The sequence below is a fragment of the Neofelis nebulosa genome, chromosome 3 (assembly GCF_028018385.1).
Source record: "Neofelis nebulosa isolate mNeoNeb1 chromosome 3, mNeoNeb1.pri, whole genome shotgun sequence".
NCBI classification, from domain to species: Eukaryota; Metazoa; Chordata; class Mammalia; order Carnivora; family Felidae; genus Neofelis; species Neofelis nebulosa.
The window spans coordinates 69078342-69099790 of NC_080784.1; positions in this window are offsets into that span (position 1 = coordinate 69078342).

Genomic DNA, 21449 nt, shown 5'->3' on the forward strand with positions numbered 1-21449 from the left:
TGGGCTCCAGGCTGGCAGTGTGGAGTCTGTTTGGGATTCTGTCTTTCTCTCTCTCTTGCTTCTCCCCCACTTGTGCTTTCTCTCTTTCTCTCAAAACAAATAAATACACATTTAAATTAAAAAACACTCTGTGATTTGGTGAAGAAACTGGTGCACAAAAGTAGGTGCAGAGATGCCAGATAGGAGGATTGACAGTTGTCACCAGGGGAGACTATGCTACATTGGACTAAAGAGGTGATAATGAGAATAGAGAAAAACTATTTTAGACATGTGAGAAGTAGAGAAGAACACAGGAGTAAGAGACCTGTGTGATTTCCAAGTTTCTGGTGTAAGAACTGATGATTGTAGGGGCGCCTGGGTGACTCAGTCGGTTGTGCATCTGACATCGTCTCAGGTCATGATCAGCACGGAGTCTGGAGCCTGCTTCAGATTCTGTGTCTCCCTCTCTCTTTGTCCCTCCCCTGATCATGCTCTGTCTCTCTCTCTTGCTGAAAAAGAAATAAACATTAAAGAAATAATAAAATAAAATAGTATTAAAAGAACTGATGATGGTAACAGTTACTAGGATGGCAAACAGTAGATGGCAAATAAGGAGGTTTGGACTGGAGGGACATTAAGACATTTTGGGTTAAGATGAGAAAGCAACATCCTACTACAATGAAGAAGCACACCCACATGCCCTAGTTTTATTGCATGAAATAATAAAATTTCCATTGTCGGAGTAGAAGAATATAGTATTCTGTTTGGCTCAAAGACATATCATTAAACTAGATTTTAACAGAGTTGATCAAATAGTAAGATACACTTTTGTCTAAATATTCAATTTCACTACAAATTTCTTAAGTTCAATGATTTGTCTTCATGTTTTCTAAGTTGTGCCCCCCCACACAAATTTTCTTCTTAAGCTTCAAAGAACTGCTTCTTTTTTTTAATGTTTATTTATTTATTTTGAGAGAGAAAGAGAGAGAGAGAGAGAGAGAGAGAGAGAGAGAATGAACAGGAGAGGGGCAGAGAGAGAGAGAGAGAGAAAGAGAGAGAGGAAGAGAGGGAATCCCAAGCAGACTCCGTACTGCCAGCACAGAGCCCAGTGCCCAAACTCACAAACCATAAGCTGAAATCAAGAGTCTGATGCTTAACTGATTGAGCCAACCAGACACCCCTGCTTCTTTTTTTTTTCTTTTAATTAAAATTGAAAGCTGAAATTGAAAGCCGATGTAATATATGAGGATTTTGGTGCTAAAAGAGCTCGATATTGCATAAAATCAATTAACATTGGGAATAATAGTATTTTATTCTCAGTACTTCAAGATTAGAGGAAGAAACTTAGGTATAATTTTTTTTTTACACAATTCAGTGTTTAAACCAGTAAGTTGATTCAGCCTTATGCTACATATTAACATACAGCACTATGTACATGGTTTGAGGAATATATCAAGCACAAAATATAATGGAAGAAAAATCATTGTCAAAGAAAATCCACACACAGACAAAAATCTAACAAATAATTATTTATATACTTTATATAACTATATAACTATGAAGGCATATTTCATTAAGCTGTGATATGAAAATATGATTGTAAATGTAATAAGATTAACAAAAAACAGAATGTATTTTTAATATTAGACATTATACATTGTAGTAAAAAGAGCTATCAGTTTAATAGGTACACATTTGTATATATAATATATATATAAACTTATATATTATATATAATATATTATTATATTATATATTAATAATATATATATTGCATTATATATTATTAACATATAATGATATATAATATAATATATAGATATTATAAGTTTATTTATTTATTTTGAGAGAGAGAGAGAGAGCAAGCTCAAGTGGGGGAGGGGCAGAGAGAGAGGGAGAGACTCTCCAGCAGGCTCCACACTGTCAGTGTGGAGCCTGATGCAGGGCTTAAATCCATGAACCATGAGAACATGACCTAAGCCAAAGTCAGACACTTGACCAACTGAGCTACCCAGGTGTTCCTAATAGGGACACATTTGAATATACCTATTAATCTAAAAAATAATAGTAAATGTCTATCGAGAAAAAAAAAGAATTACTGACAATCTAAAAGTACAAATTTTCCTTAGTTTAAAATTGTTAATTATTGACTGCATTTTATCTCCAAGTAAGACCCTACGTATTTTGTCGTGGAGCATTTTAAAACAAATGTGCTTTAAAAAAATTGTTATTGAATCCTCAATAAAATGTCTAAAATGTGCTTTAAAAAAATTGTTATTGAATCCTCAATAAAATGTCTAAAATTTTTAAAATTAAAACAAAATAAAAATAAAACAACTATGCTTCTTTTGACTTAATCTCAACAAATTCCAAATCAGTGCGGTCATATTTATGAAGTTTTATTTTATACTCAGTATGATAGAAAGGGCAGGAGAAGGTTGTCAAGGGTAGACAGGATGGCTGTCTGTTTAAGAACTTTGTTCCATTTCAATGTCTTATAATTAGACAGGTGTCATGTCCATTCTAAAGAGAACTATCAAAATAGACTGTATTCTCTTTCTGTTTTTTTTTTCTTGTCTTTTCAGTTTGACAGAATTGAATGAAAGGAAAATTGAATAAAGAGACCTGTTTGAGTTTTTACTTGAGCTATTGCCAAAAGAGAAAAAGCAGAGTGTAAGTGGTGGGCAAGTAACTTCATAATGGGTAGGTGATTTTTACCTGGTAACAAAACTTCAGTTTCATGATGGTCCTGTCTGGGAAAGTCTTGATACTGATTCTATCTGTATATAGATATATAGATTAATGTTCATGTTGCTCAGTTTGATTCTCTCTAAAATAAGTCATATTAGCTTAAATGGATATTGGTGTAGAACAACCTTTGTAGAGTCAACAGGTATATAGTAAAAGTAAATGGTAAAAATATATGTATGAGAATTTAATAAGAGGCATTTGCATCTTTCTCTCTTCAGAATCCTTTTAAATCTTTATATCAAACTCATGCTTGATAGTGAAGTAGTTAAGTACATAATAGAGTTATAGTATATGTATAGTATCTAGAAAACATATATTCTCTTTCTGAGAAGTAGCCATGATCATGAGTCTGTCTTTTACAGATAATCTTTTATGAGTAATTTTACCAAAGTCATCATGTAATTCAGATAATTTAAGTGAAACAAGTAGCCAAGCATCAAAACTAAAAGAAGTTCTATGTTTCCTTTTATACATAAAATATAGCTTAATATTCTAATTCACTAGCAATAAACCTTCATGACTTTTGGGTTCCTCTAGGAGCAGTTTCCTTCTTCTTGTAGTTTCTCAGACTAAGTAGAGAAGGGAAGCTGTATTTATTCCATATCTATATGTGTCTGTATCTATCTCTTCTGCAATATAACAGCACAATTTCTATATTGTGAGGCACATGGTATGAGATGTCATATGTTTAATTATTAATGCAATAATTAATCATTTTGGTAAGTATTATAAGACATCACCTGAAACTTCCACACCGCAAGTAAAGAATTTGAATCGTAAACCACATTTTAGCAGTTCTAGTGTTCAAGAAGTATTATTTTTAAAGTTTATGCAATGTTTAATATTTTAGAAATTGGCATTAGTTGAAAACTTTTTGAAAGGTAAAGTACTAACAGTCATTTTATCTTTAAGTATTTATAGGAAAATATAATCCCTTATTCATTTCTTCTAAAATATATATATATGTGTTAAAAATTGTAGTACCTTTTTTAATACAATTGAATAGGACAGAAAAAAAATAGAACCTAATGTTCTAATGAGAGTAAATATGTAAGAAAACACATAATTTCAACTAATGTCAACTGAAATCATACAGAAAATTAAATACAGAAAATAAGCCAGATGATGAGATAGATGGTGACTGGGAAAACTTCATTAATGAGATACTCAGAGATCTTCTTTCACTAAGTAAAATCTAAGCTCAAGATGAATATGGGGATGAGTCCAGCCATGCAGAAATTGAATAATCTAGAAGAAATAGATAATTCATAGGAACATACAACCTGCCAAGAGTAAATCAAGGAGAAATATAAAGCCTTAACAGACCAATATCAAATAAAGGAATTTAAGTATTAATAAAAAACTTCCCAGAAAAGAGAAGCCCAGGGACAGATGGCTTGCATCTGTATTTCACCCAACATTCAAAGAGGATTTAATATTAGTATTAATATTTCTTAAGCTCTTCCAAAAAATAGAAGTAAGGAGAATACTTCTAAACTCATCTTATGAGGCCAGCATCATCCTGATACCAAAGCCAGACAAGGAACCTTAAGTAAATAAATCCACAGGCTAATATCTTTGATGAGTGTAGCTACAAAATCCTCAATAAAATACTAGCAAACTAAATTTAACAACCATCAAAAAGATTATGCTCTATGGCTAAATGGAAGTTATTGCTGGAATGCAAAGTTGGTTTTAACAATCAATGTGATATATATTAAAAGAATGAAAGATAAACAACACATGACCATCTCAATAGATGTAAAAAAATCAACAAAGTTCAACATCCACTTATGATAAAAACTCTCAATATATATATTTAGAAGGATGTCACTATAACAATCAAAGCCATTTATGAAGAGTCCATAGCTAGTATCAAAATCAATGAGAGAAAACTGAAAGCTTTTCCTCTCAGATCTGGTAAGGACGGCAAGGTAAGGATGTCTACTCTTGCCATATCTATTCAAAATAGTACGGGAAGTACTAGAAAGAACAATTAAAAAATGAAAGAAATAAAAGGCATCCAAATAAGAAAAATACAAATTAAATAAACTCTGTAGATGACATGATCCTACATGTAAAAATTCTAAACTCCATAAAGAACTGTTAAAACTAATGAACAGATTCAATAAAGTTGCAAGACACAAAATCTACATATAAAAGTTAGTTACATTTCTTTACACCAACACCAATCTATCTGAAAAGGAAATCAATAAAACGATCCTATTCCTGACAATATAAAACAATTCTTATGAATAAATTTAATCAAGGAGATGAAAGATCTGTACATTAAAAAATGTAAAATGCTGGAGAAAGAAATTGGAGTATACACAAATAAATAGAAATATGTCCTATGTTCATGAATTGGAAGAATTCATACTGTTAAAATATTCATACTACTCAAAGCAATATACAGATTCAATGCAATCCCAATCAAAATTGCAATGGCATTTTCACAAACATGAAAAATAAAATTCTAAAATTCATATGGAATCAATAAAGATCCAACTTAGCAAAGCAATCTTGAGAAATAACAAGCAATTATGGTCAAAATAGTATGGTACTGGCATAACAGATAGAAACATAGACCAAAGGAACAGAATCAAGAACCCAGAAATAAGCCTAAGCACACAAAATGAGGAAATGACAGTCTCTTCAATAAATGGTGTTGGGAAAACTGGGCAGCCACATGCAGAAGAATAAAATTGGACACTTTTCATTCACCAGACATAAAAATTGGTTCAGAATGGATTAAAGACAAATATAAGACATGAAATTATTATACTCCTAGAAGAAAACGTAAGAAAAACAATCTCCTCAATATTGATTCTGGCAAAATTTTTGGGATGTTACACTAAAAGCTAGACAATAAAAGAAAAAAATAAACAAATGGGAGTACATCAGATGGAAAAGCTTCTGCACAGAAAAGAAGCAATCAACAAAATGAAGAGGCAATGTACAGACTGGGAGAAAATATTTGCAAACTATATATCTGATAAGGGGTTAATATCCAAGATACAAGAAAAACTTGTATAACCTAATTGCATCATCGTCATCATGTGGTTTTAAAATGGGCCAAAGACCTGAATAAAAATTTCTTAAAATAAGACATACAAATGGCCGACATGTATATAAAAATGTGCTCAATATTTTAATCATTTGAGAAATGCAAATCAAAACCACAATGAGATACTATTACACATCTTTTATGATGGTTTTTATAAAAAAGATATAGTGTAGCCAGTATGAAAAACAATACAGAGATTTCTCAAAAGATTCAAATAGAACTACCATATGATCTAGCAATCCTAGTTCTGGGTATATATCTAAAAGAAATTAGATCAGTACCTCATGGAGATATCTGTGCACTCATGTTCACTGCAGCATTATACATACGTACATAAGAGCCAAGATATGGAAACAATGTTAGTGTCTATTGGCAAATGAATGGATAAAGTGATTATATATGTGTGTGTATATATATGAATATACATATATACATATATATGTGTATATATAAATACCCACACATATATATACATATATATACATATACATATATACATGTATATATACATATATATACATATATACATATATATGTATATACATATATATACATATACATATATATACACACACATATATAATTATCCAGCCTTAAAAATGAAGGGGATTCTGTCATTTGTGACAACATGGATGAGCCTGGACATTATGCTAAGACATTAAGACAGAAAACCACTGCATGATCTCATTTATATGTGGAATCTTAAAAAACTTGAATTTATAGAAGCAAAGAATCGAACAGTGGTTCCCACTGGTGGGGGGAATGGGGAGATATTGATCAAAGGGTACAAAGCTGTAATTATGTGATGAGAGCTAGTGTACAGCATAATAATTCTGTATGTATGCTGGAAATTTGCTAGAAGAGTAGATTTTAGGTGCTCTCACTGTATGCACAAAGATAACTATGTGAGGAGCTGGATAAATTAATTGGCTTGACTAAGTAATCATATTACTGTATTTTGTGTATTAAAACATAATCCTGTATACCTTAAATATATACATTTTTTATTAATAAAATAAATTAAAATTTTTAAAAAAGGACTTATTGTTCAGCCTTGGAGAAATAAATGATCTGATTTCAAAATATAGATATTCTGGTCCTCACAGCTGATCTGTTCTTAGTGCTAAAACTGATCCACATGTGTTCATGTGCTCAATCTTTTGAGTGCTTTTGAGTGGCTGATCTGTGCCATGCTTTTGTTAAGCTCAAGGATTCACAGTAAGTCCAAAGAAATAAACATATCAACAAATATGTTGATGATATAAACATATCAACAAATATGTTAAGATGATATATACTAAGTGCTATAATATATGTCTAGAAGGATTTATAAAGTATATGTTCTATCCCCTTAGAGTACCCATCATCATATCAAATCAAATTTACAAAAAACTAAACTCACTGTCTTTTATCCCCATTTTTCTCCTCACAAACTAGCCAAGTGATTCTTTGTTCCAAATTCTTTATTATACTTAATATTCCCAATCTCTAAATAAGAACCATAAAAATCCTTTGATGATTTAAATTCTTTTATCTCATATATAGACCTACAAATGCCTCTATTGTCATTTTCTTTCTATAGTGCATGTAGCATATTTGACACCTGAAGTGGATTATTTTTTTAACATCAACTTTTCTATGCAGGAAAATTATTATTCTAAAATAAAACAAATGATAATAATGACCAGAAAAAAAGTGAATATTTGATTTTATTGAGTCTCCTATATCTAATTACATCAAATGAAAATATACAAATTACTAAGTAAATATCACAGAAGTAAAATAACTCAAATTCTGTTTCTCTATTTTAAAAATCACTATACTTTCTTTGCTTATTTTAAACTTGTGGCTTTTCATTGAAGCCATTGGGCTTGAAACAAAAACTCGACCTGAAATGAGCTCAAAGGATTTCAAGTTCTCATGAACTGACTCTGGAAATGATCTGATGTAGCCGAGGCCACATATAATGGGAACTGATTTTATAACTTGGAGTTCTTTGTATTAACATCTCTGCAGACACAATACTCGTTAAATGAAAGTAATTAAAATGTGCTAAATTAAAATTTGCATATATAAATTATTAAAACTCTTCAGTGGCAATGGCAGTTGTTAAGCATGTAGACCAAAAATAAGATCTTTTTTTTTTTCAGGAATAAGTATCTTATCACTGACATTAGAAGCAGACAAAATTTTATTCAGTTTTATTTTTTGTTTCCAAATTCTTTACAAACAATACACCTCCTCTTAGCCTCTGACCAGGGCTGAATATTGTTTGGCCCTTGGTTTGGCACTCCCTTATCTGCATTTTATCTGTATAGAAACCAGATGCTCATACTCTTACCTTAGAATTATTAAAATGGATTTTTCCCCAGTGTTTTCTGGTGATTGTTTTTTGCTTTCTCAGAGTCAGCCTGAATATTGCTCCAAGATTAATCTTCCTAAAATAACATCTACATCATGTCCCTATTCAGCATTAAAAAGTAATGATCAGATACAATGACTCCTTATTTTCTTCTACATTAAGCCTAAACAATTTTATTCTTCTACTAAAAACTAACAGCATCTGTTGACCTTCTACCTCTATTCTTTTCTGTGTAAATCCCTGTTTTGTCCGCTCTTATTTCTCATTGTTCCTACCTATGTCATGTGAAATTCCACATCCTGCTTCTCCTTCCCAGGACACAGTTCTGATAATAAAACCAGTTCTGATAATCCCTTCCTTTCGGATGATCTTCGCTCTTTTCCCCACTAAATTTTCTCTGGCTATACCATTTCATAATCTAACTTTACCTTGGACCTCTATAATCAACTCAAATTTCATTTCTGTTATAAATTATATCTACTGAAAAAGTATATTAAGTACAGAGGGAGACGCGAGGATTTACAAAAATATTTCTCAGATATCTAATAATTTCTAAGTAAAGCTTAAAGATTTCATAAAGGGATCATATATCAGATAGAGTTGTGTCTGAAAATTCAAGATTTACTACACATCCAGAAAAGAATTTTTATACTTTTTAAATTTGGCTTTGAAGCATAATTTAATATTATGCTTCAAATATATATATAATATATATCATATTATTTTTTGGAAATTTATCACAAGATGTTAATAAGGTAAAAGGAAAGGTATATACTATATATACTATCAATATAAATGTAGTCCTTGTTTCTCAAAAATATCAGTGATAATTTACTGCAAATTCAATTTTTTATAAATTTTCTATTATAATAATTTCCTTCTAGCACAATGAAATCAGTAGATAACTTTTCAGATCATTCTGTTTTAGGTAAATTTCCTAGGTAGATTACAGGTTTATGGATTTAAAAGTGTATTAGAGTTGAAATACATATTTTTCATTAAAGAAAAAATAATTTTTTTCTCAGCAGGTGATAATACTACACGTTATATTTTACATCGTCCCTTCACATTTGTATAAAATTTATTGAACTCCCTATGGCTTTTAAAGCTATTATTTACATGCTCTTTGGATGACAGTGATGTAGCCATAGCTACTTGCTGGATTTGGTAGGTTAGACGGTTCCTTTACCTGATAATTTCATTAGGTCTGCAACCTATGTTTCAACTCTTATGGCTACACTTACGTGTGAAATTTAGAGTTGCCAGATCGTGAAGTTGTGCTATCTACTACCAGCTACCCTAGGGTAATTTCCCCCATTGATTTCTGGATCTAGGCTAAACTTTTCTTTTATACAAGTTTTAAAAGCAGAGGGGAAAGGGAATTTTTTAAGGAAAAAAAAAGAATCCCTTACAGCTGGGTTATTTTATTTTATTTTATTTATTTTAATTGAGAGAGAAACAGAAAAAGAGCACAAGCAGGGGAAGGACAATGGGAGAAGGAGAGAATCATAAGCAGGCTCCACACTCAGTGTGGAGCCCAACATGGGGCTCGATCTCAAGATCATGACCTGAGCTGAAATCAAGACTTTGATGCTTACATCTGAGCCACCCACACCCCCTTACAATTGGGTTCTTATAGTAGGGTATTTTGCTGAAACAAAAATAATGAACATCTAGATCTCTGATTGACAAAATCTTCCTTACAAATATGAAGCTCTTGTTTAATTAAATAAAATTTCGTCTATTCTCTTTAGTCAAAATCACTTTGAAATTATGTTATACACCTTCAAGGCAAGCAAAATCTCCCAATCAGTGATGCCAATTAGGGTAGCACATTTCTAACAAAGTTCATTTTTCAGAAGATAGTTCAAAACCAGGGACTGACATAGACCACTAAGCCATCAAAAAGGACACCATATGGGAGCCTGAGTGGCTCACTTGGTTGCACATCTGACTCTTGATCTTGGCTCAGGTCATAATCTCACAGTTCATTCATGAGATCAGGCCCCATGTTAGGCTCTGTACTTACAGCACAGATCCTGCTTGGGATTCTCTCTTTTCTTCTCTCTCTGCCCCTCCCCGACTTGTGCATGTTCTCTCACTTTCTCTCAGAATAAATAAATAAACTTAAAAGAAAAAAAGGATATCATAAACTTATACCCTGAAGTTTAAAGTTTATGTACTCAAAACCAATGTCGCCTATGTGGATCAAGCTAATTCTCAACTATGCCAATTAAATAGGAGTTATTCTACCACTGACATAGTATGATGGTTCCCAAAATCTGAAAAAGCTGGTATTTTTTCCAAAATGCTTAAGATATTACCTGGAGAGTCACAGACTCAGGAAGAAAAAAAATGGCTTCTAAAGAATAATTAACTAAAGTCCTACCAAATGTTTACTCCACAAGGTTGGCTATTAATCCTTTCTTCTTTCTATTCAGAAATCAGTGAAGCAACAAAGAAGTATAAGCTACTGATTAGAACAAGGACTTTGTCATTTTCTTATTCTTGGTGAAGTTATTACAATAATAACTCATTGTCCTTAAAAACAAAAAGAGTATCACAGATGTCTCAGAAGGAAAATTCCATAGTAAGCATTTAGTTCAACTTCCTTATTCTTTATCTGAAGGAACTAAGTAAAGGCCAATGGGTTAATTGATTTGTTCAACCTAGAATTTTTGTTTCCTCAGTCCTTGTTGAGGGCTATTTTATGTTCACCAAAGATTTTCAGCTTTTTGGTGGCTGGGGATCAATGGAAAATAATACCTGTTCATGAAACTGAGGACATTTTCACTGGTGAATTTATACATGCCCAGAGTTTTCTACAATTTCAGAATCTGAATTTGTTTTCTCTATAACACTAAGACTAGAAATTATTTTTTTTAGTTTCCACACTTATTTATTTTTAAGTGATGTGTTAAGGTATCACATATACATACACGTTAAGAGTTCTGTTAGCATATGAGTTCTATACGGCTTTTCTTCAACTCTTACTCAGGTTCTATGTTGCAGTGGCTCTTCTTATTGAAACCACTTAGAGAAATTTTACCTCTGCCTTGAAGAAGGTGTCCATTCTCAGAAGTCCAATATTCATGGCAAAGATGCTTAGTACTTGAGGCACCAGAACGTTGTTGGCTGTATGCAGATGTAAGCACAATCTTCCCCTAAATCTACCATATGTACTGTTTCTCAGCATAGATCTAAACATGAATGGGGGAGGGGCAGAGAGAAAGGGAGAGAGAGAATCCAAGCAGGATCTGTGCTGTCAGGGCAGAGCCCCTGTGGGGGGCTTGATCCCACAAACTGAGAGATCATGACCTGAACCTAAAACAAGAGCTGGATGCTTAACCAGCTGAGCCACCCAGTAGCCCCTATATTCTTTTCTGAATCACATCTTCCCTTGTTCCTAATGTCTGAGATATCATTGAGCTTCTTACCCCTTTCCAGGAATCTTTTGAAAAAATTACACTTCACTTTCACTCAGTAGGATTGCAAACTTTTATTTCGAGACTTTTATGTAATCATATTTTATATTTTGATTTTTGCTATTTCAAATACATTTGGACATGGATGAAAGAAAAATGTGCATACTCACACACAAATCTGGAATTCAAAATCTGAAATGCACTTATCATCCAGCATTTTTATCAGTTCCATTCTAGAATACTCAGTTCAGGTAGCATATCAGAATTAGTGTTGCAGTCTTGTTGTTTTGTCATTTATTTGTTTAATTGAACAACTTCTTCTATTTTGTATGCAAAGAATTCAGTATCTTCCTTGAAAAAATTGTTTTCAAGACCATTTTTGCTTCCAAAGCAAGTAGAATTCTACAAACATATGCTTAGGCCCTTCTCAGCTATGCTGAATCAGAATTGTAGGGATGTAAATCTGATAATTATATTTTTTATTAATTCCACAAGTGACTGTGATGAACAGCCCCATCTAAGAAACATTACCTTAGGGTGATCTGCCCTCCTACTTCCCTACCATTTTTGAGTTAGTTGATGCAATGAGTGATATCATCCTGGAGATTATGTAGTAAATATGATCAGTGTGAGACAGAAGATAAGTTAGATAACTTATCTACTGATTAGATAATTTGGATGCAGCCCTTTCTAACACCATAAATTAGAAGATAATCATCCCTCTCTGTGCAGATGACATGGCTTCATTATGAAGAAGCCTTAAGCGATTGAACCTTTGACTAATTATTGTCAGATAATAGCTCAGCAGCAGCCGAGCTAAAACAGAACCCTAGTGTTTGACAAATATTTTCTAAGGTTTCACTGGCTAATATTACACAATCTTACCCAGAGGTCAAATTATTTGACTAAATCATCAGTCATTCTACAGGGACCAAATTAAGTTTCTACTAGGCTCAAATTTTCCAGTTTTTAACCCTTCATTTTACATAGTTTATTACCTAATAAGAATCCCAGTATCACACTCATATTTTTACGTTTGCAATGTGGACTCACCTGCTTAAATACTTTTAAAATGGAAATATACTTTCTATATTAAAAATCACTAATTCTTTTTTTTTTTTAATTAAGTTTATTTGTTATTTTGAGAGAAAGCCAGAGTGAGCAGGGCAGGGCCAGAAAGAGAGGGAGAGAGAGAATCGCAAGCAGGCTCCTCACTGTCAGGATAGAGCAGGGCTCTATACTGCAGGGCTCAAACTCACAAACTGTGAGATCATGGCCTGAGACGAAAACAAGAGTCAGATGCCTAACCGAATGAGCCACCCAGGCACCCCACTAATTCTTCATTTTATACTTTATGATACCATTGGCAATATTTTTTTTTTATTATCTGAGCACAAAATCACAACTTTGCTACCTAAGTAGATTAGATAAGCAGAAAAATTTTAATACAATGAATGACTGAATATATTGCATTTCAAAATAATGTGTGTTGGCTGGAATCATATTCCAGGTACTTAGTCAGTATGGGATGCTGGTTAATAAATATATGCTTTTTGATCTAGTCTTCTCATCTCTAAAGGAGAAAAGTAACACATTTCTAAAATTATTGTGAATATAAAATGGAATAATCTTACAAGTGGCTAGCAGAGCTGTTGGAAGACTCCATATATGGTAGCTATTATTCACAGCTGGTCATGTTTGAAATAAAATTGCAACATGTACAGATCATTGCTTTGTTTTTTTTTTTTCCTATTCTATGTACTCACTTTCCTAATACCTTCTTTCTTCTTCCTTATGGTATTCTTCACTGCAACCACCTTCTAGAACCCACAGTAACATATTGCTGCAAAACCCAGCAATTGTAAATGAGAGTTCCCTTTTTCATTACTACTTTAATGTAGTAATGGTTCTATTTGACTTTGTTTATTGACTTTGACATTCTGGCCTACAGAGATGTCCCTTTTTCATGAATTTGACTTGTAGAGTTCCAGTAGTTTTGCACAGATTTTATCTCTAGGAAAATATTCTGCTTTATTTTGTAGGAGTTCTAGTTCTGACATTTGGTGACATTTTCCCTTACTGTTGACAGTTTTTTTTTTTTTTTTTCATTTTAGATAGTGAACCAGACTGGTGAGGTGTTTCATTTGTTTTATCCAGCCAGTTTTATATCTCATAAAATCTTACAAAGTTCTCATCTCACAGTACATTCTTGTTTGGTTTTCATTGGCACTCCTTTTTTTACCTTGTATTATTTTGTTGTTACTAGGATATGGGAAGTTGACTTTTTTCCCTAGGCATCAGGCAGACACATTTTTGTTTTTGTTTTTTTTTTCCTTATAAGAAATTTCCCTCCTTCCACAATCATTATGTTGTCTAAAATTATGTGTTTCTTGAGGCATTAAAAATAAAATTTCTTAATCCAACTAAAACATAATTTTGTCATTATTTTGCACTATGTTCTGTGTTTACTTATATCCAGTGTTAGGCAGTCAAAATTTTTTATAGAATCCTCTCGTCTCTCAGCAAATTTTCTATCTTTATCATTTGTAATAAACATTACTATCCAAAATTAGTGATAGGACAAATGACATTTTCATAGCTCAAGAAATGTATTTTTATCATGGTTAAAATGAACATGATTAAGGCAACACTTTCTGGCTAGTGGTGTGAATTACTGACAGTAATTGGATGGCACTTAACCAGGATTGATGCTCTGCCTCAACATTTTTTCCTACAGAGCCCCTCATAAAAAAATCACAGTGTGTAGCATTCTTGCAAAGCTTGGAAGTTTAAAGTACTTAGTTATTTCTTTATCCACTTGTCAATCATGCCTTATTGGTGTCTCAAACTTTAAATTTTTGGTGCCTGCAGCTATTTAACCCACAACCATCATATTCACTTTACTATTGAACTTGTACATTGCTAGGCTAAAATCTGTGTGAATTTACATAAATAATCACATCCCAATACCCATATCCCTCTCTCCCCGTCTCCACATGCACCTCACCATATTAAATTCTTTTCTGGTACTTTTTCAACACCAACGTTTTTTAAGATGGTTGATACAAATTTGATAAATGTTAGAGTCAGAATTTTCTGCTGTAGTATGGAGGTAAATTATTCTTCCATATAACATATGCATTTAAAAGATGCAGAATAAGGAAAGATTCTAAACCTTTTTACAGTGTAGCTGATTCTCCACAGAAAAATTCAAACATAAGATCAGAGCTATAAAGAAGAGATGGCTTAATTAAAGCCCTATATTCACAGCTCCCTATTTAAAGAATATCTCAAAGGAAAGGTTAGAGCATATTATAAAAGATGAGCAGTCATCACACCAATATTAACTAGCCAGCAGGCCTTCTTAAAGAGCAGGGAAACACTCCCAATTTCTCCCAAGGAGGTTTCTGGACATTTTGGTTGAATTTCTTCATGAACAGATCACCTTACCAAGATTATCTTTGCCCTTCTTCTGTGGTTTTTAATTATTTTAATTTGCCAAGTCCATTTTGTCTTAAATCAGGTCTGTCATAAATTGTAATTTGTGTATTTAAGAAAATGAATGTTAAAAGCTATTTTGGGGACTGGGCTAAAGTCTCCTATGTACCACTCACACCCTTTAACATCATTATAGATTTCTCTTGACAAAGTAGGTCCTAAGTGCACTAACCATTTCATCTCACTTGTCCTGTAGACAAGTGTGCCTTTCCTTGTACATGGTTGAAACCAAGTCCCTTTCTTTCACCTGTTCAAGATAACTGAGTCATGTCAAGAGGTAATCACATCACCTAGAGAAATGACGCAACTATAAACTGGTCAGCACTAGCATTTCGGTTGTGATCAGCAACATTACTGTTTCCTTTGTCAACTTACTCTGTAATTCTCATCAGTCACTATTTTAAACCTTCTTGACTTTCTTTCAGGTTCCTTAGCAGATTACCTCATATACATTTTAAAGAGAAGAGAGAAATCATCTGGTTAAAAAGCTCTCAACTTGCCACCAGTAAATTAATAAGTGTGTATTTACTTGGACCTCCTTCCCTACCATTCTAATGTATGAATAATTTTGGTTTTATCTGTAGCCAAGTACTTTGACCCTTTATCACATCCCCTTCATCCTCTCAAGTACCTGGTTATACACTTCCTCTCACAGCCTCTGAATACACATTTGTCTTTTTATACTGGACTCTTGGTTTTCAATATGTTTACATGTTTTAATGTTAATTATTTTCCATATAAACATAGACACTGCCTTGAACCTGTTCTTCTCCAGTTCACCCTCTCTCATTATTTTATGTTTTATTTTTTATGAACTTTCATATATACTTTGTTTCTATTCCTTACTTCAAATTCCTTCCTCCATTCAATTTAATTTGCCTTCTTCCTCTGCTACTTCCAGGACACTATTCCTGCTAAGGTCATCAAGAAACTTCTCTGACACACTCCTTCCTAGAATTCTCACAAGCATAATTGCAGTTACAAATTTTGTCCCTATACCAATCCACCTATAGAGTTCTCTAACTGTGCCATCATATGCACAGTTTCTCAAGCCAGAAAACTAGATGTTTTCTTAACTAGACCTTGCATCTGATTACTAAAAGTTATAATGAGTCCTCCTAGTGTGAGATTTACTGGAAGGACTCAGTAAATGCTAAGCATTAAAAATAGTAATAGCAGAAACTATCACATTTGGCATCCCTTAGCTATTAATTAAATTTGGTTTTCGCATGTATATTCACAAGATTTCAAGTTCACTGGGGAAAAGCTTTTTTATACATACTTCTGAGTCGCCAGCTCTTACCACAATACCTTCTCTGTTTTAATAAGTCATATGTTAATATTAAATTGTATATTCACTTCAACAGATATGAAGCAAATGGCAGATGAATAAAAGAAATAATACAAAATCATAAAAAATGAAAAGAAAAAATGAATGTGTAATAAAATCCAAGATGGGAGTCCATTGTCTTGATATAAAACACAATACATAATTTACAAATACACATCAGTAGGTGTTACTATTTATATAAAGTTGAAAAAACTATGATATAAAAATAATACTAAAGTCAAGAGAAAAATCACAAATTATTAAATGTATTACAAAGCAAAATAAGTTATATCAAAAGATCTTTGAGAGAAAAGTCTGGCTATATATACTTACATGTTACACTCTGTTGTATATCTCAGATAGCTTTAACCCAAGCAGACCACTGGATTCAGACATTTCTTCAAATAATTTACAGAATATTTGGACTCTCCACATTTATTTTAATGCTGGAAATACACTGAGGGTTTTAGCAAAAGCAGAAAAAGTGCATCCATATACACTGGGGCAAAATTAACAGGGAGTTTGGCATGCCATGGATATCCAAGACCAGCTTATGATGATAATGGGGAAAACCAGAAAGAGGTGCCTTCCAGAAAGTACCAGGAAGAGCCTCTGAAACTAGAGAAGACCTGACCCTGTTCTGGTGCCAGCTGACAGTGTGTGATGCAATGTGTGACGAGGCCACTCACTTTACTTCTGCACCAAAGACAGAATAGATTTGGAGAAATTCAGTATCTAGTCAAAACAGAAGTTATGCCCATAAAAAGTTGAATGGAAAATGGAATAACATTTCCAAATGGATACAGCCAATGCTTATGAACACTACTGGCACTAGTAAAAGCTCTAGTAGTAAATAATATAAAGTTGAGCAGGAGAAGAAAACATACTATATAGATACACTTTGTAGTACATAAAAAGATAATTCCTCTAAACTTATTGCTGAACACATAGGAGACTACCCAAAGATGTCATAACTGGAAAAAGAAATAACCAAGAAGACTTGGGATTATAGTGACAGCAGGTGAGAAAAATCAATAAAACTGTGGTTATTGCATGAAGGTGGGATAAGGGAATGGGATGAAGATAGTCAAAAGGGACACACTTCCAGTTTAAGACAGCTCAGTACGAGGGATGTACTATACAACATAATGATTATAGTTCACACTGATGAATATATATTTGAAAGTTGTTAAGAGAGTAAATCCTAAGAGTTCTCATCACAAGGACAATTTTTTTTGTCTCTAAATGAGATGATGGATGTTAACTAAACTTATTGTGGTAAGTATTTTATAAGATACATTAGTCATTATGCTGCACATTTTAAACTTATACAGTGCACTAGGCAATTGATAACTTCAGAGTGTTTTAAAATTGATGCCTATTAAAAAGTAATAGGTATTCTTGCATGAAAAGAAAGACTAAAATTAACACCTGGCATATCTATTATTACTGCATCAATAAGACACCCATAAAGCAGTGCAATAAGAATGATGTGGACTTTAAGTACTCATAAGAGTATAAACCTTGTATCACTTGGCTGATCCTCTAAATTAAACAAGTACAACTTCAAGGTTTATCTATATCTTATAATAATATACAAAAAGTTCTCAACATAATTCTAAAATTCAGAGCCTCCAATTTGTCTCCAATAGCGTGTTCTCTGATTCATTCTGTGCAGAGAATGAGAAATACAGCTTTCATTGTCTTGGTAACAAGAAATGTGCACCATATCCCCTAAGAACTAGAAATGTTTCTTAAAAAGAGGCTATTTAACAGCATGAATCATACAAAATTAGAAATTAAAAAAAACTTGGCATTTGAAAATGCTGTGTATTAAACAAAAATACTGAATGCCATTGGTGTGTCCAATAACTTCCTGATTCTTTTTTCCTCACTAATTTTTTCACATACAGAAAAAGAAAATGAAAGAGAGCTGCATAAAAATTAGCTGTGTTTTGTTAAAGCAATTGTCAGTTTGAAAATGGGATTTCATTTTCAAGATCATCATCCCTGATTTTGCTTTTTTGAAAACACTTCTTAATGGCGCTTTATAGTGACCATTTTATGCTGATTAAATACTATAATCCTCTTATTTGTGCAGGTCCCTTGTGCTCCTCATTTTTATTAAACAACGGCTCTAATGAAGCTCATGCAGTGTTTCTGGGTAATTATTACTTACAGTCTGAAGTGAATTTCGGTTCCAATCCATTTACATTTATGTGCTGAAACTAAATGATTAATGTGAATTTTTACATATTTTTAGATTTAATTTTTCAGAGTAATGAAACTATAAATTTCAAGCTCTTAGAATCTTCTTATCTCTTATTTAATTCAGTATGTAATTGAGAACAAGCTTTTAATACAGATGGGAGGACTTTCCAAATTTAAATTGATTAGTGGATAAGCCACACTAGTATATTTAAGGCAAGAGATGTCAATGGTGTTTAAAGCATAAAAACAAATTTGGAAAAAGGTAAAATTTGAAATTTCATAACATTAATTTATTTCCCCTAAATCATCTTATAATATTTACTTTTTCAGTATGTTTATATAACTATTTCGATCTATACAATACTCCTTAGAAAAATGGATTTATTCAATGCCTATCGATTATCTTACAAATATGGTTAAAAATTCTATACTTTTCATTCAGTCAGGTACAGAGAAATGTAAGATTCGTTTTATTTTTTTTTATTTTTAATGTTCATTTATTTTTGAGAGAGAAAGAGAGACAGAGCTTGAGCGGGGAGAGGAGGGGCAGAGAGAGGGGGAGACAGGGAGACACAGAATTCGAAGCAGGCTCCAAGCTGTCAGCACAGAGAGCCTGATGCGGGGCTCAAGCTTACAAGGCATGAGATCATGACCTGAGCCAAAGTCGTACGCTCAACCGACTGAGCCACCCAGGTGCCCAGAGAAATGTAGGATTCCTGATCATAACCAGAACATGCACACTGAACTAATCATTTTCCATAAAATGGAAATAACTATAGATGTAGCCCAACCTTTATTTAAGCTTCTAATTCTTATCCAACTGATAAAACAATTTTAATTAGATTATCAAATGACTATTTGTATTATTTTTAACATATTAATCCTTGATAAAACAACTATAGTAAACCTGTATCAACAATAAATCAGCATTATATCAGCAGGAATGCAAGCAATTGAGCATAGCAAATAGCTTTTTTAAAAATAGACTTTAATCTTTAAAATAGTTTTAGATCCATAGGAAAATTGAGTCAGGTACCAAGAGATCCCATATACCCTTAGCCCCAACAAATGCATAGCTTCATCCATTATCAACATCCCCACGAGACTGGCCCATTTATTACAATTGATGGACCTATATTAAAACATCACTATCACCCAAAATCCAGAGTTTGCATTAGAGTACACTCTTAGTACTGTACATTCTATGTGTTTGGACAAATTTATAATGATATATGTCCACCACCATGAGAGTATGGATCTTACTATACATAGTTCTACTGTCCTAAAAATTCTGCATTTAGACTATTCATCCCTCCCTATAGCAACCTTTGGCAACCATTGATCTTTTTACTATTCCCATAGATTTGTTTTTTTCAGAATGTCATATAGTTGGAATCATCAAGCATATAGCTTATTCAGATTGGTTTCTTTCTACTTAGTAGCAGACATTTAAGGTTCTTCCATATTTTCCCATGGCTTGATTGTTCATTTCTTTTTCATATTGAATAATATTCCATTGTCTGAATAAACCATAGTTTATCCATTCACCTGCTGAAGGACATCTTGGTTGCTTCCCAGTTTTGGCAATTATTAACAAAGTACTATAAACCTTAGTGTGCATTTCTTTGTAGGTACATAAGTTTTCAGCTATACTGGGTAAACACTGAGGAATATGAAGGTTGGAGTGTATGGCAAGAGTATGTTTCTTTCTGTAAGAAACTGCCAAATTATCTTTGATATGGCTGAATCATTTTGCATTCCCACTAGCAAAGAATGAGAGTCCCCATTGATACACATTGTTGCCAATATTTAGTTATGTCACTGTCTAGGATTTTGACCATTTTAAGTGTTTAATGGTATTTCATTGTTGTTTTAATTTGCAATCCCCTACTGGCATATCATGTTGAGCATTTTGTCCATATGCTTGTTTGCCACCTGTATAACTTCTTTAATGAGATGCCTTTCCAGATCTTTTGTCCATTTTTTAACCAGGCATTTTATTTTCTTATTGTTGAGTTTTATGTGTTCTTTTTGTATTTTGGACAACAGTCTGTTAACAGATGTGTCATTGGCAAACATTTTCATCCAGTCTGTGACGTGTCTCCTCATTCTCTTTAACTCTTTCATTTGTTAAAATTATGAATTCTATATAATACGTAAAACATACCATTTATTCTTTATCTAGAATATTAAACATAAGATTTTCTTGGTAGTAATATAGCTTCTATTTCTAAAAATGTATATGAGAACAAATGCATTTTTCAGAATTTGTTGTATTAACTTTTACTTTTTATTTTCAATAGTTTCAAATTTAGAGAAAAAGACTATAATGAAATTAATACAAATAACACCTATATAACCTTTGCCAAGATCTACCTAACATTATATTTCCATTACCATTTGTGCACATGCACTCTCTCTTTACAAACACACACACACACACACACACACACACACACACACGATTTTTCCTTAAATATTGCAGAGTAAGTCACTATGGCATTTTAGCTTTAAATAATTCAGCAAATTTTCCTAAGAATAAGGATATTCTTTTACATAACCAAAGTATAGTTATCAACTTCAGTATATTTAACATCAATAATAATTTATCTAATTACTCCTTATATTCTAATTTTGTCAGTTTACAGAATAATGTCAAATTCTTTTTTTTCCAGTATAGGATCCAGTCTAGGATCAGTTGCTGCCTCTAAGTCAGAAAAACAGCATTTATAAGCATATTTCCTAAAATATACTTATATTACTACTTTTGGGTTCCTTCACTTTGTTTTTGTTTTATTTTGCTTTAATTGTAGTTTTTATATTGAA